At 29.3% G+C, this 26476-nt stretch overlaps 1 protein-coding gene across 1 annotated transcript in view; it reads left to right on the top strand.

The window, feature by feature from the left end:
* Window positions 1–5799: 5799 nt before the first annotated feature.
* The window catches only part of LOC119609746 (sestrin homolog), an 84499-nt gene continuing 63822 nt past the window's right edge, over window positions 5800–26476 (top strand). Inside the window, 2 exon segments of the mRNA XM_037964650.1 lie at window positions 5800–6058; window positions 25133–25702. The gene's annotated coding sequence lies outside the window, so the exon portion shown is untranslated.

Below are 26476 nucleotides of genomic sequence, written 5' to 3'. Positions count from 1 at the left end.
AAAATATAAAGAAAAACAAGTATGATTAATACAAAAGTGCAGTAGAGTGGAATTTTTTTTGAATACTACAATATGGTATTTTAAAGATTTATCAATTGGGGTGAAAAAAAGAACATACACCCTATATCTGGTTTTAGATTAATTAATGCAAGCAAAATTTTGTTGTATTAGGAAAAACTAATATTATTTTAAAACAAAACGCATTCCACTGACACTCACTGAACATACCACAGTTAAAATAAACCTTTTAAAATCCCACTTGATTGTGTGGTGATGTAAAAATGTAATGACTTTATATACAAATCCCTCTAAATAAAGATCCAAATTGATCTATTTTCATAAGTGCAGAAAATAAACAAATATTTCATTTTTTCATACACTGAACATACCCACTCTGACAGCATCTCCTGTCATCTTGTAGGGGCTTTCACACCATGTCTCTTGTCAAATGAACACTTGTTGTTTTTGCTTTTTTTTGTTGTCTTATTGTTGGTTGGTTTGTTTTTGATGATTTGGTTTGATGACTCTTGCAATTTGTCATAAACGGTAGATATAATATTAAATAAACAAAATAAAAACCGCACAAATTTGCTTAAATTAATGGGTACAAAAGAAGAAAAGAACACAAATTTATTGAATTTATTATTATGTTTGTTTTGATTTTATTCTCTTACAAGAAGACATCTTTTTTTTAATTCAAGGCGACAGTCTAGTGTCAAACTAATTTGCATTCAGCATTAAAAGATCGAATCAATTTTTTGTATATTTATTATTTTTAAATTTTTAATAAAAAATTTATAGAATATTTTTACAAAAATAATGAAATTTTGTTCTGTATGAAAAAAGAAATCATTCATGGAGAATTTAAAAGACATCTTTCAAAATAAAACTAGACTATAAGATAGACTATGCTATAAAATAGACTATAGACTAGAATATAAGCTAGACTATACACTAGACTATATACTAGACTATAGACTAGACTATAGACTATATTACAGGCTATACTATAGACTAGACTAAAGAATAGGCTACAGACTCCACTATAAAATAGACCCCACTATAAACTAGACTATAGACTAGACTATACTATAAGGTGTGTTTCAGAATTATAAGAACACTTTTTGTTATAATATTTTTCAGACGAGACTATATACTAGACTATAGACTAGACTATAGACTATACTACAGGCTATACTATAGACTACACTAAAGAATAGGCTACAGACTCCACTATAAAATAGACCCCACTATAAACTAGACTATAGACTAGACTATACTATAAGGTGTGTTTCAAAATTACAAGAACACTTTTTGTTATAATATTTTTCAGACGAGACTATATACTAGACTATATACTAGACTATAGACTAGATAATAGACTAGACTATAGACTAGACTATAGACTAGATAATAGACTAGACTATAGACTAGACTATAGACTAGACTATAGACTAGACTATAGACTAGACTATAGACTAGACTATAGACTAGACTATAGACTAGACTATAGACTAGACTATAGACTAGACTATAGACTAGACTATAGACTAGACTATAGACTAGACTATAGACTAGACTATAGACTAGACTATAGACGAGACTATAGACTAGACTTTAGACGAGACTATAGACTAGACTATAGACGAGACTATAGACTAGACTATAGACTAGACTATAGACTAGACTATAGACTAGACTATAGACTAGACTATAGACTAGACTATAGACTAGACTATAGACTAGACTATAGACTAGATATTGACTAGACTATAGACTAGACTATAGACTAGACTATAGACTAGACTATAGACTAGACTATAGACTAGACTATAGACTAGACTATAGACTGTATATATAGACTGGACTATAGACTAGACTGTAGACTATATATATAGACTAGACTATAGACTATATATATATACTAGACTATAGACTAGCCTATAGACTAGACTATAGACTAGACTATAGACTAGACTATAGACTAGACTATAGACTAGACTAGAGACTAGACTATAGACTAGACTATAGACGAGACTATAGACTAGACTATAGACTAGACTATAGACTAGACTAGACTAATAGACTAGACAATAGACTAGACTATAGACTAGACTATAGACTAGACTATAGACTAGACTATAGACTAGACTATAGACTAGACTATAGACTAGACTATAGACTAGACTATAGACTAGACTATAGACTAGACTATAGACTAGACTATAGACTAGACTATAGACTAGACTATAGACTAGACTATAGACTAGACTATAGACTAGACTATAGACTAGACTATAGACTAGACTATAGACTAGACTATAGACTAGACTATAGACTAGACTATAGACTAGACTATAGACTAGACTATAGACTAGACTATAGACTAGACTATAGACTAGACTATAGACTAGACTATAGACTAGACTATAGACTAGACTATAGACTAGACTATAGACTAGACTATAGACTACTATAGACTAGACTATAGACTAGACTATAGACTAGACTATAGACTAGACTATAGACTAGACTATAGACTAGACTATAGACTAGACTATAGACTAGACTATAGACTAGACTATAGACTAGACTATAGACTAGACTATAGACTAGACCTATAGACTAGACTATAGACTAGACTATAGACTAGACTATAGACTAGACTATAGACTAGACTATAGACTAGACTATAGACTAGACATAGACTAGACTATAGACTAGACTATAGACTAGATAATAGACTAGAATATAGACTAGACTATAGACTAGACTATAGACTAGACTATAGACTAGACTATAGACTAGACTATAGACTAGACGAGACTATAGACTAGACTATAGACTAGACTATAGACTATAGACTAGACTATAGACTAGACTATAGACTAGACTATAGACTAGACTATAGACTAGACTATAGACTAGACTATAGACTAGACTATAGACTAGACTATAGACTAGACTATAGACTAGACTATAGACTAGACTATAGACTAGACTATAGACTAGACTATAGACTAGACTATAGACTAGACTATAGACTAGACTATAGACTAGACTATAGACTAGACTATAGACTAGACTATAGACTAGACTATAGACTAGACTATAGACTAGACTATAGACTAGACTATAGACTAGACTATAGACTAGACTATACTATAGACTAAACTATAGACTAGACTATAGACTAGACTATAGACTAGACTATAGACTAGACTATAGACTAGACTATAGACTAGACTATAGACTAGACTATAGACTAGACTATAGACTAGACTATAGACTAGACTATAGACTAGACTATAGACTAGACTATAGACTAGACTATAGACTAGACTATAGACTTGAATATATTTTAAGAATTTATTTTTAAACCAAAATAACCCTAATTCTAGAGCATTATTAATTGCTAACGTTCATTAGCCTTAATTTTATTTTTAAAACACAATTTATTTGAAATGTTTTTTAAAAACTTAAATAATATAAAAAAATATTTAAACATTTATTATAATTATAAAAATATGTAATGTAAACTTTTAAAACTCATCATGATCATGATGATGATGATCATCAACATTTTGTCAGCAACATTAGCGGCACAGATGTGCGATTGCAACAGGCAAAACTATTTTGTTTTTTTCTAAATTGTATTCATTTACAAAAAACACACATTCTCATGCCTTTTTTTAAATAAAAAAATAAATAAATAAAATTGTATATTTTTTAGTGACAACATTTAGCATCTGCTGCCAACAAACCAGATTGTTTTGTTTTTTTTATACAAATTGTAATTTTTTTCTTAATTTTTTTTTATTGCTGCAATACTTGTACTCGCATTATTTTTATAAAAAATAAATAAAAAAATTAAATTACTTGTACACATTTATTTGCGTTTAATACTTAAAATGTTTTGCAAAAAAAAAAAAAAATTAACGAAAAAAAATATTTATGTATATTTATATGTGTATGGTAATTAAATGTTAAAAATTGCATCAGTTTATTTATTTTATTTTTTCTCTGCTGTTGTTTTTCAACAAAATGCATAAAAAGAAAAAATATATATATTTTATTTTTTGTCTTAAATAGTTGTGTGAGTTGGTTTTAAAGAGTACCCACCACATTAGTTGTCGTTTGAACATTTGCGTCAAATATTTCAATTTTATTTAAATTTTCAATACCCTACGTGTGAAAATTAAACATTTTGTTATAGATAGATAGATAGATAGATAGATAGATAGATAGATAGATAGATAGATGAGATAGATTAGATAGATAGATAGATAGATAGATAGATAGATAGATAGATAGATAGAGAGATAGATAATAGATAGATAGTAGATAGCTAGTATAGATAGATAGATTAGATATATAGGATAGATAGATCGATAGATAGATGCTAGATAGATAGATAGATAGATAGATAGATCGATAGCATTAGATAGATTAGATTAGATAGATCGATCGATCGCTAGATAGATTAGATAGACAGATTCGGATAGATTAGATATATAGCTAGATAGATAGATAATAGATCGATAGATAGATAGTAGAAGATAGTATATGATAGATAGATAGATGATAGATAGATAGATAGATAGATAGATAGATAGATAGATCGATAGATAGATAGATAGATAGATAGATAGATAGATAGATAGATAGATAGATAGATAGATAGATAGATAGATAGATAGATAGATAGATAGATAGATAGATAGATAGATAGATAGATAGATAGATAGATAAGATAGATAGATAAGATAGATAGATAGATAGATATGATAGATAGATAGATAGATAGATAGATAGATAGATAGATAGATAGATAGATAGATAGATAGATAGATAGATAGATAGATAGATAGAGATAGCTAGATAGATAGATAGATAGATAGATAGATAGATAGATAGATAGGATAGATTAGATATGAGCTAGATAGAATAGATAGATGATAGCTTAGATAGATAGATAGATAGCTAGATTAGATAGATAGATAGAAGATAGATAGATAGATAGATCGATAGATAGAGATAGATAGATAGAATAGATAGATAGGTAGAGTTGAACTAAGTTTAAACTGCCATTGCAGCGCTTTTTATAGTCGCTTTGCAGCATTTAAAAACCACAACTATTTAACATTAAAACAAATTCAACAAAAAGAACAACAAACAAATCTTTTGGATTCTTTTATAAAAAACCTGCATGCAAGTGTAGTTGTTTGTGTTTTTGGGTGTTGCTGACGAAAGATCTGCAGCAAATGGCAACAACAATAAGAATTCTTTATTAAAAAATTTCCTAAATTTATATTATAACACTATAAATAATAATGTGTTTTCATTTTAAGTTTTGTTTTGTTGTTTTGCCTTTGAATGCATCTTATACCGGCTGTTGTTGTTTTTTAAAATGGTTTTGAATGTTTTTATTTTTGAAAATTTTATGTGATTTTGAGTTTTCTTTTCTTTTTTTGTAGTCTTTGTCGTCATTTTGGCTCAGAGTTTGTTAATTTGTTGTTGTTATTATTGTTTTTTCTTTTGTATTGCATTTATTATTTCTATTTGTTGTTGCTGTTGTTGTAGTTTTTGTATTTTAGTGCAGCTAACAAACATGATTCGTATTGTTTTTGTTGTTTGGCATACGGTGGCTGAAGTGCTGCTATTTTGTGCTCCGTGCCTCCTAATCAGTGTGGGAACTTTGTGTTTTTCTTTTAATTTTGTCTTGTTCTTCTTCTTGTTTTGTTTTTCTTTTTCTTTTGTTTTTGTTTTCTGTTTTTTGTTCTTTATTACAAACGGCCCATATTCATTCTGAACGCTCACATCGTTCAGATCGGTTCAGTTTTTCAAAAACTGTCGGCGGTTCTAAACGCAATTGTTGGTCAAATTGAAAAATATAAAAAAGACGAAATATATTTCGGCGCGTATTTGTCTAGAAGTGTTTGATACTAGAAAAAATAATAAAATCTCAAGTGTTACGATTAAAATAATATAAAAAGAATCTTTTGCTATTTTCAATGTAAAAAAATATTTGAATTTTCTTTAAAATAAAAATTTATGTGTGAGTATGTATTTGTTTTTTAAGAAATGTAGAAAAATATGTGAACAAGGAAGTGTTGTTGATAAAAATAGAATGTGTAACCAAAATTATTCAAAAAATATCCTTTAACCTAAATAAAATTTTGTAAAATTTCTTAAAAAAATTTCAAAATTTTATGCTGAAAATAAATCATAAAATTTATTAAAAATTGTAAAATGAAATACATATTAAATTATGCGAAAGTTAATGACGAAATTCCTACAAGCAATTGAATTTGTAATCAAATAAAGTAGAATTTTCAATTTTATCAAAACTTATATACAAATTTCTGAATTTAAATAAAAATCACAATATAAATTTAAAATTAAGCAAAAAATATTGATATATGTAAATCCTGATTGAGAGCAATTATAAAATGATTTTATTTTATTTATTTTATAAATTTCGATTTGTTTTGGTCTGAAAAGATCACCCACTCAAAAAATTAAAAGTTTTAAAAAATATATAAAATTTAAATTGTACAGTATTGAAGTGTTTAATAGTAATACCCACTGATCATTATGAATATTAAAGAGTTTTTGAGATATCATGTCCTAAAAATTGTAAAAAATGTTATAAGACACCTTTATATATAAAATCGTTTACAACTCCTAAAAGTGCAATCAATTGGCTTTTAAATTAAGGTTTATCATCTATTATATCTTCTTCCTTCTTCGAGATTTAAGGTTTAAAATTTGTTATATCTTCTTCCTTCGCTCATTAAAGTTTTATAGTAAACTAAGATCAATATCGAATTTTGAACTTATACTTTGTAACTTTAGGTTACGATATCTCGAAGAAATGACAAGATTCAGATGATTTACCAGTTTTTATAAATAAAGGTGCTCTCGTGATGCTATAACGGCCAGAGTAATTCATTGATTTCTGGCACGAATTATCGCTGTAAATTTGGCTTGTGATCTACTTTTAGATTCTATAGAAAAACAAGTTAGAGTGCTATATTCGGCTATGCCGAATCTTAAATACCCTCCACCAGCAATCTACTTTTTATTGAAACCCATCTAACTATCTAATTTTTAGATAACTTGCCAAAATTTTTGTCGAACTAATTTTGATTAGGTCCAGAAAAATGTATATTAATACGCCAGTTCGAAAACATTTTAATATAATGATGTATCTATACACAGAATATGGGAGTTGTGACCAATTATGGGCTGATTAGGAAACAATTTCGTATAATGATTTTTATGCAGAAAAAGATCAAGTCTAATTTTACTCCAATAGCTTTATTAATCAATGAAATATGTGCGTTTAGGTGACTTTAGGAAGTGGACTTTATATAGGTGCTATGAGCAATTAAGGGCCTATCCGGAAAAATTTCGCAGGGTGATTCATATGTGCACAAATCATATTTTATCAAGATATCTTTATTTGATAATTAAATATGTGCGTTTAAGGGATTTTTTGAAGTGGATCTATTACCAAATATGGACCGATCCAGAAATGTTTGGTACAATGTTTTATATGCCTATCCACAAAAAATTTCGTAGAGTGATTTATGTAAAGACAAAACATATTTGTGTCGAATTTTCTCAAATTAACTTTATTTGACAATGAAATATGTGTGTTTAAGTGACTCTCAGAAGTGATTTTCGGAAGTGGGCTTTATGTGGGAACTATGACCAATTATGGGCCTATTCGGGAAACATTTCGCAGAGTGATTCCTATTTGGACAAAACATGTTTGTGTCGAATTTTATCAAGATAGCTTTATTTGATAATGAAATATGTGCTTTTAAGTGATTTTCGTAAGTGGACCTTATATGGGAGTTATGACCAATAATGGACCGACCAGTAAAAAATTTATAAAATGAATTGTACGTACACAAAATATATTCAAGGCGAATTTTATCCCAATAGCTTTAGAATTCAATGAAATATATGCGTTTAAGTGATTTTCGGATTTTTGGAGGGTATAAAAAATTATAAAATAGATCTGAGGTGACAAATTTTAAGGGATCATTCACTAGATGAAGCTTACAATTATAAATTATCTCGAAAACTCCAATTGTTCTCGCGATTATTTCAAAATATCGAATATCGATTATTTCTATAGTCTAGTCTATAGTCTACAAAGAGGGAAATATAAAATATACACGCCCTGGTACCAAATTGACACAAATTTTTCAATAACATCCGTTGTCACGTAGACTATAGTCTAGTCTGTAGTCTAGTATATAGTCTAGTATATAGTTTAGTCTATAATCTAGTCTATAGTCTAGTCTATAGTCTAGTCTATAGTCTTAGTCTATAGTCTAGTCTATAGTCTAGTCTATAGTCTAGTCTATAGTCTAGTCTATAGTCTAGTCTATAGTCTAGTCTATAGTCTAGTCTATAGGTCTAGTCTATAGTCTAGTCTATAGTCTAGTCTATAGTCTAGTCTATAGTCTAGTCTATAGTCTAGTCTATAGTCTAATCTAGTCTATAGTCTAGTCTATAGTCTAGTCTATAGTCTAGTCTATAGTCTAGTCTATAGTCTAGTCTATAGTCTAGTCTATAGTCTAGTCTATAGTCTAGTCTATAGTCTAGTCTATAGTCTAGTCTATAGTCTAGTCTATAGTCTAGTCTATAGTCTAGTCTATAGTCTAGTCTATAGTCTAGTCTATAGTCTAGTCTATAGTCTAGTCTATAGTCTAGTCTATAGTCTAGTCTATAGTCTAGTCTATAGTCTAGTCTATAGTCTAGTCTATAGTCTAGTCTATAGTCTAGTCTATAGTCTAGTCTATAGTCTAGTCTATAGTCTAGTCTATAGTCTAGTCTATAGTCTAGTCTATAGTCTAGTCTATAGTCTAGTCTATAGTCTAGTCTATAGTCTAGTCTATAGTCTAGTCTAGTCTAGTCTATTAGTCTAGTCTATAGTCTAGTCTATAGTCTAGTCTAGTCTAGTCTAGTCTAGTCTAGTCTAGTCTAGTCTAGTCTAGTATAGTCTAGTCTATAGTCTAGTCTATAGTCTAGTCTATAGTCTAGTCTATAGTCTAGTCTATAGTCTAGTCTATAGTCTAGTCTATAGTCTAGTCTATAGTCTAGTCTATAGTCTAGTCTATAGTCTAGTCTATAGTCTAGTCTATAGTCTAGTCTATAGTCTAGTCTATAGTCTAGTCTATAGTCTAGTCTATAGTCTAGTCTATAGTCTAGTCTATAGTCTAGTCTATAGTCTAGTCTATAGGTCTAGTCTATAGTCTAGTCTATAGTCTAGTCTATAGTCTAGTCTATAGTCTAGTCTATAGTCTAGTCTATAGTCTAGTCTATAGTCTAGTCTATAGTCTAGTCTATAGTCTAGTCTATAGTCTAGTCTATAGTCTAGTCTATAGTCTAGTCTATAGTCTAGTCTATAGTCTAGTCTATAGTCTAGTCTATAGTCTAGTCTATAGTCTAGTCTATAGTCTAGTCTATAGTCTATAGTCTAGTCTATAGTCTAGTCTATAGTCTAGTCTATAGTCTAGTCTATAGTCTAGTCTATAGTCTAGTCTATAGTCTAGTCTATAGTCTAGTCTATAGTCTAGTCTATAGTCTAGTCTATAGTCTAGTCTATAGTCTAGTCTATAGTCTAGTCTATAGTCTAGTCTATAGTCTAGTCTATAGTCTAGTCTATAGTCTAGTCTATAGTCTAGTCTATAGTCTAGTCTATAGTCTAGTCTATAGTCTAGTCTATAGTCTAGTCTATAGTCTAGTCTATAGTCTAGTCTATAGTCTAGTCTATAGTCTAGTCTATAGTCTAGTCTATAGTCTAGTCTACAGTCTAGTCTATAGTCTAGTATATAGTCTAGTCTACAGTCTAGTCTATAGTAGTATATAGTCTAGTCTATAGTCTAGTCTATAGTCTAGTCTATAGTCTAGTCTATAGTCTGGTCTATATTCTAGTCTATAGTCTAGTCTATAGTCTAGTCTATAGTCTAGTCTCTAGTCTAGTCTATAGTCTAGTCTATAGTCTAGTCTATAGTCTAGTCTATAGTCTAGTCTCTAGTCTATAGTCTAGTCTATAGTCTAGTCTATAGTCTAGTCTATAGTCTAGTCTATAGTCTAGTCTATAGTCTAGTCTATAGTCTAGTCTATAGTCTAGTCTATAGTCTAGTCTATAGTCTAGTCTATAGTCTAGTCTATAGTCTAGTCTATAGTCTAGTCTATAGTCTAGTCTATAGTCTAGTCTATAGTCTAGTCTATAGTCTAGTCTATAGTCTAGTCTATAGTCTAGTCTATAGTCTAGTCTATAGTCTAGTCTATAGTCTAGTCTATAGTCTAGTCTATAGTCTAGTCTATAGTCTAGTCTATAGTCTAGTCTATAGTCTAGTCTATAGTCTAGTCTATAAGTCAGACGAATGTCGATCATTTGAAGAGGACATTTAAACCCTGGAACACTTTCTTTGCCATTTTGTCACTATGTCCGGAAAATAGTTTCTGAATATCAGAGCACTATAAAATATTCTTCCCACTAATATTTTCCATGTAAAGGAGCGCACTGCTATCGGGTTAAAGCTTTCTAGGGCAGTTTCTTCATGTTAGCTGCATCCTACTTTCAACATAACTTAACTTTTAAATTGGGGAAACTTCCTTAATGTTTTTAAATCCTTAATATAATTAAAAGAGTATTTCTGATGACATTTTATCTAAAATATGTAGATAATTCCCCTTTTACATTAAGGAAGTAATTAAATACTTTAACCCAAAAAAAATCCACTTAAAATTTTTGTTTAAAAAAATTTCAAAACTCTTCAAGTGTTTTTATAAATTAACAAGATTACTTGTTTTCTTGTTGAAATAAATTTATATAAAAAATATGAAACATTTAACATAAAAAAAATCTGATTTCAATTGAAAATGCATTTAGTCATATGCCAAGAATAACATTTTCAAAAAGTTTCCATTAAATTATCATACACTGTATGTGGTGAAGTATGTCGTATATTAGTCGCCATTTTTCATTATCTTAGACAAAAAAAAAAAATAACAAAAAAAAAAAAAAAAAAACGCAGAATTTGAAAAAGTTTCCATTGTTAAGTCACTCAGACAGATTATCTTAAATGAAACAAATATAATATTTATTCATTCACATTAAATGTTCGTTATATTATTTACATACAATAAATTCATACATTTCGAACAAAATTAAAGAAAATGTTTACAAAACGTAGTTTAGATTTGTAAAATTCTTTGTTCTAGTTTAAACTACGTTTTTGTTTTGTTGTAGAGTTTAAGCAACCTACGTTTATGTTTAAAACAAAAACAATAAATTTCAAATAAATATAAAACCCACTTTAGTTTACTTTATAGTTTCATCACTTTGTTTACTTATTATTTTTAAGTAAAATTCATAAAAAACAACATGTTTTCTTCTTCTTCTTCTTGTTCTGCTTGCTGTAATGTAAATAAAAACAAAAAGATTAGAATTACAAAAATAAAAATCTATTTAATATCTTCTGTGTAAAACATTTTATAATGTTTGTTGTTGTTGTTGTTGCAGTTATTGCTGCTGTTTTTTTATTACTTAGACAACAACTCTAACAACAATATTTAAATCATATTACTTAACAATTGTCACAATAACCATAACAATAACAACGCAACAACAACTAACAACAGTTTTGACAGTAATACTACGTGTCATTTCAATTATCTTTGATATTTTTGTTCAGCAACAGACAGACTTTGCCTGTCTGTCAGTTTAACAATGCTAAATATTAATAAACATGTACAGACATGCATGCATGCATATACAATGCATACAAATGCCATTAACAATAATATTTATACAATAACAACAAACCAAATGTAGAAGAGAAAATTGAAAAGAAGAGAGTAGTGTCAACAAAATATATATACAATGTTGCTGATAATCATATCTCAATACAGGGTGTTTAAAGGGAATTTGTACTTTATATGTTTACTGCAAGACTATCATAAGTCCAAAAATATCGTTGTATGAAAACCGTTTTTTAATGTCTTATGACATTTTATTATATATTCCTTAAATAACTTTTAAACAAGTCTTGAGATTTGGAAAATTAAATCAGATTTAGATGTTAGAGGTTCGCCAAAACCTAAAATTAATTACCGCTATCGCGAATCAACATTTCACGGGGTATATATTCCCTTTTCACATTTTTCGTTCACTAACTTTTTTGACGTGAAAAATTTCTCCCTGTTGTGAAATTTGTTGATGGAATTTTGTAAACATTGAACAGATGTTGTATATAAAATCAACTATTGTGAATGAATTGTTCGCAACAAGTTCACGATAGCAGTTTTCCCTTCGAGGGGAATGAAAATTTCAAGGGAACAAAAATTTCACTTCTATTGGCGATAGGGGTGAATATATCTAACATAGAAATTGATCAACTACCTCACGAAAGAGGTAATGCAGAAGAAAATGTCAACAAAACAAATCTCCAAAGGTTGTCTACTGTAACTTTAGAAATATAGGGTCATATTTCAATTTGAGTTCCACAATTTTATATATGGCGCTTGAATGAGCTTCAACTTCTCGTCAGACCATATTTCAGTTGGGATTCCGGTTGGAATGATCCCTAGCCTGATAATCTTGACTACATCTTTGTAGGAGTACGGTTGTGGTTTAGTTGCCACGACGACAGTGCTTGTGGCCACTGAGGTGCCAGTTGCATTAGGGCCTGTAAGTTTTTTTTAGGAGGGTTAGGCTTTTCCAGAATATATCCATCAGGTCTGCTTATTTTCCTAGTAATATGGATTGCTAGTAACGCAGTACGAACCTCTCTCTCATGGCATTATCAATGTAAAGTTATAAGCGTTTACGCGCAGCTCCACATTGTTTTAGCCTTGGGTCTTTAATGAGTGCCTGTGCTGTGGCTGTTGGAGCATCAGACTTTGACGCTTGCGTATTGGGCGCAGACGCCAGTAATGCAATCTCTTCGTCCATTGGGACGTTAGCTTCGAGAGAGTTGAGACTTAAATCCACTAACGCAGAAGATTCGTCGATGTCCATCGGAGCAACTGATTCCGAGGAGCCATTCTTGATGGTTTTAGGTCCATGGGGACCTCTTGTGTTCTTTGGTGTTTAATGTTTTTCTCGACGACATCTGTGTAGGAGGGCCATGACGACAGTGCTTGTGACTATACTGCCAGTTGCAGTATGGCCTGTATGTTTTTTTAGGAGGGTTAGGGTTTTCCAGTGTAAATCCATCGCATCTGCCTCTTTTCCTAGGAATATGGATTCCTCGTAACTCAATACGAACCTCTGTCATGTCATTCTCAATATAAAGTTAGAAGCGTTTACGCGAAACTCCACATTGTTTAGGCCTTGGATCTTTACTGAGTGCCTGTGTTGTGGCTGTCGGGACATCAGACGTTGCTGCTTGCGTATTGGGTGCAGACGCCAGTAATGCATCCTCTTTGTCCGTTGGGACATAAATCCAACAATGCGGAAGGCTAAATAATAGAGCGGAGAATTTTACCATAGATAGGCAACAAAAACAACCGAACAGTATGATGGTCCCGATGCCACCATTAAAGGACACACTGACGTAGTGCCATTCATCATCATGGTCACGGTACGGATTACAACCAAGAATTACGGGTGTTTTCAAGCATCCACTCTAGACCTGCTATTCTTTGCCTATTGTACAGAGATGCCACTTGCAGGATGTGGTTCGAAAACCGAGAATTACGGATGTTTTCGAGCGTCCACTGTAGATCCGCTATTCTTTGCGGAGATACCACGGGCAGGATGTGGTTCGTCACCACGCAAAACAGATTTGATTTATTACGCATTCCAACTCCTGCAGCATACTCTGCTTCATCCCCAATCACTAATAAGCCGTATTCAGGGCATATTCTTCGGCCCACATGTATAAATAATTAGAATCCCTAGAGGTATTACAACATCATCTGTGAAACATACACATAGTCTAAATCCTTCATCGGTTAAGGCCCTAATAGGCTATTAATCTTGGTTACCCACAGTAATGATGATCAAAATCCCACTTTATTATATCGTACATCTCAAAGCTTATTTGTTATTCCTTAGTATATGGTTAATGAAGTCAGGGACGCCCCGTCAATTGGGAAATGATCAAAGGATAGTTTAAGAGTCACTGTTTCTACGTTATTGAAAGCATCTTTGATAAATTTTAACGCGTACAATAAAAAATCCCTCTCTTACACCGAAAATACTAGACAATTTCGAATAAACTATATAAACCCAATTCCCAATCTCTCGAATTTCGAGTTATTTCAGTTTTGTAATAAATGGGCGTTTTGTTATTTTATGAAATGAATACATTTAATCGATTCGGCTTTAGCACCCTGTATATTTTGAAGATATTTAAATAGACGTCTCTTTAACTATAGAAGTTTTCTAGACAATAATTGTCTCCAATTACTTGGCTGATTACATGTTCATTTGACATATACTTCATATATAATGTAAAGAGTTTTCAATTGTTTACTTAATATAACACAGGTAAACTAATCAATTGTCATTTAAGATTCTAAAGTTTAAAGCTAAAGTATAAACTTGGGTACATATGCACCTTTTCCAGAATATTCTCTATGAATTGCAAGTTATTCTTTTTTATTGTCGTTGACTGTATAAATAGTGTCGTATCAATTTACTCAATTTGAAGAAACTGCTGTCATACGTGTTATAAGAAACCAATTTATGTTTTTTTAAAACTTTTAAAAAATTTAAATTTAAATTGGATTTGAATGAAAAACAAAATAGAATGGACTAAAAAATGTTGTTTACATTTTAATGATTGACACAATCAAATAAATTTATTTATATAATTTAGATTTAAGCAAACAAAACAACAATAAATTTTAAATAAAAAAGGGCCTACAAATTTTACAAAAACTTAACTTTTATTAACTATTCTTAAAAATGGCTTTTAGTCCCCTATTCACTTGACACTTTTACATAAAATCAAATTATTAAAGCTTTCAATATGTTGTTTTGTGTTCATATTTATTTTCTTTCAAAAAAACCATTTAAATAATTATGTTTAAAATTATTATGTTAAATGCTCGTAAAATTTTATTAAATTCTCTTTGATTTCATTGCCTTTCTTCTGTGTTATTTTTTCATTTTTGTTTTCATGAAAATTTAAATAAAACTAATAAATTTATTAAAACTACTTTTCGGTTCAATTTTCTCTTATACATACATATATATTGTATGTATGTATTTATGTATGTGTTTATAGTTTTCTGTTATTGTTTCTTAATTAATATATATATTTTTTATTTTTTCAACGTTTTTTTTTATGAGTTCAAATGGGGCCCTACTCCAAACTATATTTTAACCTTGATTTTTATGAGTTTTTTTGTTGTTATTGTATTATTAAAGTGGTTTGGCATAAAAAATAGCTGAAAATAAACACAAAAATATGAAATCATTTTATTCATAATTAAGCCCTTCAATGATAATAAATGTTGGGGTTCTGATTTATTTGAATGTTAAAAGGGATTTATTTAAACGAGGGTGGTTACGGAATTACATAAGTGAATTATATAGTCAGGACTATAGTTCAATAAATTTAGTCTGCGCTTTAGTGTGGTCTTGGCTATAATTTCGACTATAGTCAGGACTGATGTCTAGATTATAGTATGGTCTTAAGTGTGGACTAAATTATAATCTATAGTCTAGATAATAGTCTATATTATGAATTATAGTCTGGACTATTATCTAGTCTAGAATATGGACTATACACTAGACTATAGTCTATTCTATAGTCTGGACTATACACTAGACTATAGTCTATTCTATAGCTAGGACTAAACACTAGACTATAGTCTAGTCTATAGCCTGGACTATACACTAGACTATAGTCTAGTCTACTATACACTAGACTATAGTCTAGTCTATAGCCTCGTCTATACACTAGACTATAGTCTAGTCTATAGCCTCGTCTATACACTAGACTATAGTCTAGTGTATAGACGAGGCTAGTCTAGTCTATAGCCTCGTCTATACACTAGTCTATAGTCTAGTCTATAGCCTCGTCTATACACTAGACTATAGTCTAGTCTATAGCCTCGACTATACACTAGACTATAGTCTAGTCTATAGCCTCGACTATTCACTAGACTATAGTCTAGTCTATAGACTGGACTATACACTAGACTACAGTCAAGTCTATAGCCTGGACTATACAGTAGACTATAGTCTAGTCTATAGTTTAGACTTTATTTAAGTCTATAGTCTGGACTACCGTCTTGTCTACAATCTGGTCCATATTCAGGGGTATAGTGCGGACTTCAATCAAGTCCATAGTTTGAACTAGTATATCATCTGGATAATAATCTAGTCTGTGACCTGGACTATAGTCTAATCAGGACCGTTCTGGAGTATAGCTTTTGTATAGATTAGTCTATAGTCTGGGCTATAATCAAGTCTATTATATCAACTACAGTCTAGTCTATAGTGTAACATATAACCTGGACTATTGGCTAGTCTACAGTATGGACTATAGTCTTGATATAGTGTAGTCTATAGTCTGGACTATTGTCTAGTCTATAGTCAATTATATATTCTAGTCTGGACTAGATAGGATAGTTTGAACTATAGTCTAGTCTATAGTTTGAACTATAGTCTAGTCTAGTCTATAGTTTGAACTATAGTTTAGTCTAGTCTATAGTTTGAACTATAGTCTAGTCTATACATTGAACTATAGTATAGTCTATAGTTAGACTATAGTCTAGTGTATAATTTGAACTACAGTATAGTCTAGTCTATCGTTTGAACTATAATTAATAGATAATAATCTAGTCTGTAATCTGGACTATAGTCTAATCTGAACTATTGATCGGTCTGGACTATAGTCTTAATATAGTCTATTCTATAGTCTGTGCTATAATCCAGCCTACTGCCTGAATTACAGTCTAGTCTATAGTATGGACTATTGTCTATTCTATAGTCAAGTATATAGTCTAGTCCGGACTATAGTCTAGTCTATAGTTTGAACTATAGTGTGGTCTATAGTCTGGACATTAGTTTAGCCTATAGTCTGCCTGTAGTCTGGACTTTAGTCTAATATATAGTCTGAACTATAGTCTAGTCTATAGTTTCAACTATAGTGTGGTCTATAGTCTGGACATTAGTTTAGCCTATAGCATCCCTGTAGTCTGGACTATAGTCTAATATATAGTCTGGACTATAGTCTATTCCATAGTTTGAACTATAGTCTAGTCTATAGTTGGAACTTTAGTCTGGTCTATAGTTTGAACGATAGTCTAGTGTATAGTTTGAACTATAGTCTAGTCTCTAGTTTGAACAACAGTCTAGTCTATAGTTTAGTATATAGTTTGAACTATAGTTTAGTCTATAGTCTGGACTGCAGTCTAGTCTATAAGCTGTCTACAGTCAGGACTATAATCTAGTCTATAGTCTGGACTATAATCTAGTCTATATTCTGGACTATAATCTAGTCTATAGTCTCGTCTATAGTCTGGTCTATAGTCTGGTCTATAGTCTGGACTACAGTCAATTCTATAGTCTGGCCTAAAGTTTAGTCTATAATCTGGACTATAGTTTAGTCTATAGTCTGGACTACAATCTAGTCTATATGTTGGGCTAAAGTTTAGTTTATAGTTTGAACTATATTCTATTGTATTATTAAAGTGGTTTGGCATAAAAAATAGCTGAAAATAAACACAAAAATATGAAATCATTTTATTCATAATTAAGCCCTTCAATGATAATAAATGTTGGGGTTCTGATTTATTTGAATGTTAAAAGGGATTTATTTATACGAGGGTGGTTACGGAATTACATAAGTGAATTATATAGTCAGGACTATAGTTCAATAAATTTAGTCTGCGCTTTAGTGTGGTCTTGGCTATAATTTCGACTATAGTCAGGACTGATGTCTAGATTATAGTATGGTCTTAAGTGTGGACTAAATTATAATCTATAGTCTAGATAATAGTCTATATTATGAATTATAGTCTGGACTATTATCTAGTCTAGAATATGGACTATACACTAGACTATAGTCTATTCTATAGTCTGGACTATACACTAGACTATAGTCTATTCTATAGCTAGGACTAAACACTAGACTATAGTCTAGTCTATAGCCTGGACTATACACTAGACTATAGTCTAGTCTACTATACACTAGACTATAGTCTAGTCTATAGCCTCGTCTATACACTAGACTATAGTCTAGTCTATAGCCTCGTCTATACACTAGACTATAGTCTAGTGTATAGACGAGGCTAGTCTAGTCTATAGCCTCGTCTATACACTAGTCTATAGTCTAGTCTATAGCCTCGTCTATACACTAGACTATAGTCTAGTCTATAGCCTCGACTATACACTAGACTATAGTCTAGTCTATAGCCTCGACTATTCACTAGACTATAGTCTAGTCTATAGCCTGGACTATACACTAGACTACAGTCAAGTCTATAGCCTGGACTATACAGTAGACTATAGTCTAGTCTATAGTTTAGACTTTATTTAAGTCTATAGTCTAGACTACCGTCTTGTCTACAATCTGGTCCATATTCAGGGGTATAGTGCGGACTTCAATCAAGTCCATAGTTTGAACTAGTATATCATCTGGATAATAATCTAGTCTGTGACCTGGACTATAGTCTAATCAGGACCGTTCTGGAGTATAGCTTTTGTATAGATTAGTCTATAGTCTGGGCTATAATCAAGTCTATTATATCAACTACAGTCTAGTCTATAGTGTAACATATAACCTGGACTATTGGCTAGTCTACAGTATGGACTATAGTCTTGATATAGTGTAGTCTATAGTCTGGACTATTGTCTAGTCTATAGTCAATTATATATTCTAGTCTGGACTAGATAGGATAGTTTGAACTATAGTCTAGTCTATAGTTTGAACTATAGTCTAGTCTAGTCTATAGTTTGAACTATAGTTTAGTCTAGTCTATAGTTTGAACTATAGTCTAGTCTATACATTGAACTATAGTATAGTCTATAGTTAGACTATAGTCTAGTGTATAATTTGAACTACAGTATAGTCTAGTCTATAGTTTGAAATATAGTCTAGTCTATCGTTTGAACTATAATTAATAGATAATAATCTAGTCTGTAATCTGGACTATAGTCTAATCTGAACTATTGATCGGTCTGGACTATAGTCTTAATATAGTCTATTCTATAGTCTGTGCTATAATCCAGCCTACTGCCTGAATTACAGTCTAGTCTATAGTATGGACTATTGTCTATTCTATAGTCAAGTATATAGTCTAGTCCGGACTATAGTCTAGTCTATAGTTTGAACTATAGTGTGGTCTATAGTCTGGACATTAGTTTAGCCTATAGTCTGCCTGTAGTCTGGACTTTAGTCTAATATATAGTCTGAACTATAGTCTAGTCTATAGTTTCAACTATAGTGTGGTCTATAGTCTGGACATTAGTTTAGCCTATAGCATCCCTGTAGTCTGGACTATAGTCTAATATATAGTCTGGACTATAGTCTATTCCATAGTTTGAACTATAGTCTAGTCTATAGTTGGAACTTTAGTCTGGTCTATAGTTTGAACGATAGTCTAGTGTATAGTTTGAACTATAGTCTAGTCTCTAGTTTGAACAACAGTCTAGTCTATAGTTTAGTATATAGTTTGAACTATAGTTTAGTCTATAGTCTGGACTGCAGTCTAGTCTATAAGCTGTCTACAGTCAGGACTATAATCTAGTCTATAGTCTGGACTATAATCTAGTCTATATTCTGGACTATAATCTAGTCTATAGTCTCGTCTATAGTCTGGTCTATAGTCTGGTCTATAGTCTGGACTACAGTCAATTCTATAGTCTGGCCTAAAGTTTAGTCTATAATCTGGACTATAGTTTAGTCTATAGTCTGGACTACAATCTAGTCTATATGTTGGGCTAAAGTTTAGTTTATAGTTTGAACTATATTCTACCTTATAGTTTAAAATACAGTCTAGCCTATAATCTGGACTATAGTCTAGTCTATAGTTTGAACTATAGTCTAGTCTATAGTCTAGTTTGAGTTATAGTCTAGTCTATAACCTGGACTATTGATTAGTCTATAGTCTGGACTATAGTCTTGATATAGTCATGTTTATATTCTACAGTCTAGTAGTCTATAGTCTGGATTATACCTAGTTTAGTCAGTTGTCTAATCTATAGTCTGAACTATTGACTAGTGTATAGTCTTTACTATAGTCTGGACATAGAGTACTCTACAGTCTGGACTGTAGTCTAATCTGTAGCCTGGATTATAAACTAGTCTATAGACTGGACTATTGTCTAGTCTATACTCTGGACTATAGTGTAATCTATAGTATCGATTATAAACTAGTCTATAGACTGGACTATTGTCTAGTCTACACTCTGAACTGCAGTGTAGTCTGTAAAAAAGTCTAGCATAAAGTGTGGACTATAGTCTATTCTATACTTAGTTTGAACAATAGTCTAGTATATATTCCCAAATATAGTATGGTCTATAGTTTGGATACTAGTCTCATAAATAGTTTTTTTTTTGGTACCATCACTAAAAAGCAAGGACAATTTTGAGTGCAAAAACTCTTTACTTTTAAAATAATTTGTTAACGACCCTCGTTTATATTTTTTTTATAACTTGATTGCTGCTTTTTCAACAGCCCAGTCTTAATAAAGTAATTTAAGCCCTTCTTTTGGTAATTTTGGTAGTTTTTTCTTTTTTTTATATTTCTTTTAAATATTTTGTTTATTTTACAAAAAAAAATATTGTATTTATTTATTTATTTCTATGAACAAATTATTATGTTCGACGGCAGCAGCACTAAATCACACAGAAACAATTACTTTTTGTAAAGGGCGTGCTATGGCGAACGTGACTTTAAAAGGTTTCGTTTTATTTTTTTGTTAAAAAAAATTATCAAATTCTATTATTTTGTCTAGCCATAGTTAAATAATTAGTTTTATCGGATGTTATTATGAATTTTGAAAACAGCTGCAGCAAATAGCAGGTAAATATGCCTGCCCTTCGATGTTAACGGTAGTTTGTTGTTGTTTGTTTTTCAAATGGCTGTTAGATTACAGAGACAGTTATTTAGTGATATTTTTTTAAATTTAATTAATAAACAATAACAATTTGTAATAATTAAACATAGAAAATGGTTTATTTAAGTATAATGTTGTTACTCTCAACAACTTGTTTGTTTAATGTAACAAAATTTTGTAGTTAAAGCTATTAAAAAGTTGCCATTTTTTAGTTGTCTCGACTCTAAATATTTGAAACTTAGTTTTTTCTTTGTTCTAAATATTAAAATTTATTTCAATTCCTCGTTTTTTTTTTAACAAACACTATCATTGTTTAAACAATTTAAATGTTTTATTTTCAGTTTTATTTGCTATTGTTTTTAATAATAATTGACACATTTTTCTTTGTATAGAATATAAAAAAAAACCCCAGAAAATGAAATTTATAATGTTTTGGGTCAATTGTTGACTAAAAACGAACGATTGACTGACAATTTGCAATGAAAACAGATGTTCATTATAAAAGACAAAAAAAAAAAAAAGCTAGAAAAATATTTACAAAAATAAAACAAAAACATAGCATTGCATATTTATTTAAAAAATATTTATATTAAATTATTAAACAAAAGAACAGAACAAATTATTTCAGTATTAGACGATTAAGAGTAAAGTGGGAAACTTGAAAAAAGATTTTCAAAATTATAGATCAAACATAAAAATCAAAATTTTAAAATTTTTAACAAATATTTTCACATTTTCATATTCTTTGGAGTATTTCTATGTTTCAATTAAAATTTTTGTAGATTTATTTCATTAGACAATAAATCATTTATTAAATCAATACCCTACATATTAATACAACGTTTGAGGGTCTGATTATTAAACAAAAACAAATAATAATCTTAATAATTTATTAATAAAATAATACTGGCAAAACTCACAGATACTATATCAATAATAATTACATATATTAATAGTTTAACTAAGTATTAGTAGTTAATAGTTGCTAAGTGTGGAATAAATTAGCGGCTGACTAAATGGCTGGCTGGTTGACTGACTTCAAGGGGCTGTTGGAATAGGTTTTTTTTTTTTTTGTGTATATATGTCATCTATAATCATTATATAGCGACAACAACAAAAAAACTATTGTTTGATTTTTAAAATGTGATAAGAATTTTTACAACAGCAACAGCAAAAAAAATTCATAATAATTTATAACAGGGATGGAGAAGTGACTTATTTGAAAATCATTTAAATTTTTTTTGTAAAAATTTTGAGATTTTGTTTTCTTTACAATATTTTGTGTATAACAGTTTTGCTATAAAATATTTTTTCTACAAAAATTTTATGTATAACAGTTTTTCTTTAGAGAACTTTGTGTATAAGAAAATTCTTCGTATAAAAGTTGTTCTAAAGAAAATGTTACGTATAACAGTTTTTTCTATAGAGAATATTATGCATTAACGTTGTTTCTATTGACAGATTTAGTATTTAACACTATTCTATGAAAAATTATGGTTATGACAGTTATTTTAGAGGAAATTATTTCTGTAAAAAATATTCTGGTTGCGATAGTTATTTTAGAGAAAAATCTATGTATAACAGTTTTTTTCTACAAAAAAAAATATCTTTATAACAGTTTTTTCGATTAAAAATTCTCGGTATAACAGTTTTTTCTGTAGAAAAAATTGCTTAGAATAGTTTTCATAACATAAAATCTTTGTATAACAGTTCTATAACAGTTTTTTTCTAAAGAAAAATTTGTTTATAAGAGTTTTTTTTACAGTTTTACTACAAAAGATTCTTAGTATAATATTTTTTTAAAGAATTTTTTTCTATAGAAAAATCAGTATTTACTGCAGTTTTGATATAGAAAATTTTACATATAACAGTTTTTTCTGCAAACAATTCCGTGTATAACAGTTTTTTCTAAAGAAAATGCTGTGTATAATAGTTTTTCTACAGTTATACTTTAGAATACTATAGAAGAACTACATATAATCTGTGTATAAGACTTTTCTCTATAAAAATTCTCTGTATAACAGTTTTTTGCTGTAGAATACTATAGAAGAACTACATATAATTTGTGTATAAGAGTTTTCTCTATAAAAATTCTCTGCATAACAGTTTTTTCTGTAGAAAAAAAAGCTTAAAATAGTTTCTATAAAAAATTTCTTTTTATAACAATTTTATAACAGTTTTTTTTAAAGAAAATTTTATGTATAACAGTTTTTTTACAGTTTTACTACAAAAAATTTTTCGTATAACAGTTTTTTTACAAAAATAATTTTATATACCAGTTTTAATACAAATAATTCCATGTATAACAGTCCTTTCTATAGAAAATTCAGTATATAACAGTTTTGATATAGAAAATTTTGAGTATAACAGTTGTTTCTAGAAACAATTTCGTGTATAACAGTTTTTTTAAAGAAAATTCTGTGTATAATAGATTTTCTATAGCTTTATATTAAAAATCTATAGAAAAACTATATATAATCTGTGTATAAGAGTTTTCTCTATAAAAAATACTCTATATATCCAACTTTTCTATAAAAACTTCTCTGTATAACAGTTTTTTTATAAAAAAATTATTTTTATAACTGTTTTTACTAAAGAAAATTTAGTGCATAACAGTTTTTATACAGTTTAACTACAAAAAATTCTAGGTATAACATTTTTTTTATAGAAAACATTTTATATAACAGTTTTAATACAAATGATTCCGTGTTTAACAATCCATTCTATAGTAAATACAGTATATAACAGTTTCGATATAGAAAATTCTGTGTATAATAGTTTTTCTATGGCTTTACTATAAAAAATTCTGGGTATAACAGTTTTTTTTTATAGAAAAAAATTGTGTATAACAGTTTTAATACAAATAATTATGTGTATAAGAGTTCTTTCTGTGGAACATTCAATGTATAACAGTTTTTCTATAGTTTTACTACGAGTTTTTATTCAATTTAACAGTTCTTTTTATAGAAAACATTGTGTATAAGAGTTTTAATACAATTGAATCCGTGTATAACAGTTCCTTCTATACATAACACTACACTACTTGATATAGAAAATTTTGCGTATAACAGTTTTTTCTGCAAACAATTTCATGTATAACAGTTTTTCCTAAAGAGAATTCTGCGTATAACAGCTTTGATGTAGAAAATTCTTTGTGTAACAGTTTTCTTATAAAAAAAATTGTACATTAGATTTTTCTACAAATAATTTTGTGTATAACAGTTTTTTTATAGTTTTACTACAAAATTTTTTGGTATAACAGTTTATTTTTATAGAAAAATTTGTGTATAACAGTTTTTCTATAGTTTTACTACAAAAATTTTCGGTATAACAGTTTTTTTGTAGAAAAAAATTGTATATAACAGTTTTAATACAAATAATTCCGTTATTTCTATAGAAAATTCAGTACATAACAATTTGATGTAGAAAATTTTGCGTATAACAGTTTTATCTGCAAACAATTTCGTGTTTAACAGATATTCCTAAAGAGAATTTTGTGTATAACACTTTTGATGTAGAAAATTCTGTGTATAATTGGTTTGTGTACAAAATAATAGTTTTCCTGTAGAAAATTCTACGTATAACAGTTTATTATAGAAAAATTTCTGTATTACAGTTTTTTCTATAGCATTTTTATTCTTAAAAAATCTGTGTATAACAGTTCTTTTTTTGGAAAATTCTGCGTATATAAGTTTTTTCTAAAGCAGATTATGTGTAAAACAGTTTTTCTACAAATATCACAGTTTTTTCCACAAAATTTTCCGTGTATAACAGTTTTATTCTAAAGAAAATACTTTATATAACAGTTTTAATATAGAAAATGCTTGATATAACAGTTTTCCTATAGAAAATTCTGCGTATAACTGTTTTTTTAATTATTATAACAGATATTTTTATAAAAACAATTTCTGTATAACGGTTTTTTCTATAGCAATTTTCTGTATAACAATTATTTTTATAATAAATTCTGAGTATAATAGTTTTTTCTTCTTCTGAGTTTTATATATAGAAATTTTCACGATAAGATTTTATTTTGTATAACAATTTGTAATTATTGTTTTTTCCTTTATTTTACAGAGATCCGTTATTGAAAATTTTTTGAAAACTTAATTTCCATACGTCCTCAACTCAACTCTGTACCCAGAAGAAAGAATAAAAACTGCTGTACTGGATTTAAAGGATTAAAAACAAACTTCAAAACTCTTCTTTATTCCTATTCTCCACGAAAAAAGAGAGTTTTATTTGTTTTCCTCGCCCAAAAAAATCAAAAAATTTCCTTGTAAAAAACAACCAATGATTACAAGTGAAAAGCACAAAAAGTACAATAATAAGTGCAACAACAACAATAATAATAAAAATACAATAAACACTAAAAATAGTGCAACAAAAATACAACAGAATATTAAATTTTATATAGTAAAAAATAATAAACAATTTCTATTGCAATTTTACTATTTAAATTCGAAAATCAAAGGTGAAAATTATAAATTTAAACGTTTAAATCACAAACCAACATTGTTGAGATTGTCAACACTGAAAATAGAAGATAAAAAACCATTATAACAGCAGCAGCAGAAGAAGAAACAGCGGTAATAAAAAGCAACAACAACAATTATCACACTAATTGAAGAGAGTGTGATTAAAAAGGTAGGCAGAGACAATCCACTAGAAAAAGAGTTGAAAGGGGGGCAAAATAATATTTGTAATAAAAACAAGAACAACAACAACAAAAAGAGCACTAAATATCAGCAACAACAATAAAAACAAACGTTTGTTGTCATTTTTATTCCCCCAGGCATAAATAAACGCTAGATTTTAGTTTTTGTTGTTGTATTTTTCATTTAATCTAAATTTGTTGTTGTTTGTGGTGTGCACACGGGACTCACGGTCGCCAAGGTTGTATAAGTGAGTGTGTGTTTGTTTGTTTAAGTTTTGTATTTAACGAAGAGTGACGTTGACAGCTAACAAGCAACAACTACAATAATAACAAGAATAAAAAAAAATGCCTCCAAACACTTACTCCAACACAAAATAGTAAAAAAAACAAGCAAAACAATAACAAACTGGTTGAATAATAGATCCCCAAAACAAAACCGGTTCAAAAGTGTTTTAAACCAAAACAAAACTGAACTAAAAACAAAATAAACCAAAACAAATCCAAACACAGCTTTGTTTATTTGGCATCATTACGAAAAGAAGAAGAAGAAGAAAAATAGTACATTTTGGCTTAAAGTGAAATTTGTTAAATGAAAAGTAAATAAACAAACACCACCCTCACCTAAATGCATCTTAAATAAATGAAACATTTTTGTATAACGCTTTGTTCTATAGAGAATTATGTGTATAATAATTTTTCTATATAAAATTTTGTTTAACAAAGTTTTCATATAAAAAGTATAACAGTATTTTATAAAAATTTTT

The sequence above is a fragment of the Lucilia sericata genome, unplaced genomic scaffold (assembly GCF_015586225.1).
Source record: "Lucilia sericata isolate MDLA Ls3-8-SP2 unplaced genomic scaffold, ASM1558622v1 Contig001053F_arrow, whole genome shotgun sequence".
In the NCBI taxonomy this organism is placed as follows: Eukaryota; Metazoa; Arthropoda; class Insecta; order Diptera; family Calliphoridae; genus Lucilia; species Lucilia sericata.
Note: the sequence above shows the minus strand (reverse complement) of the source record. Positions and strands in the feature narration are given on the sequence as shown.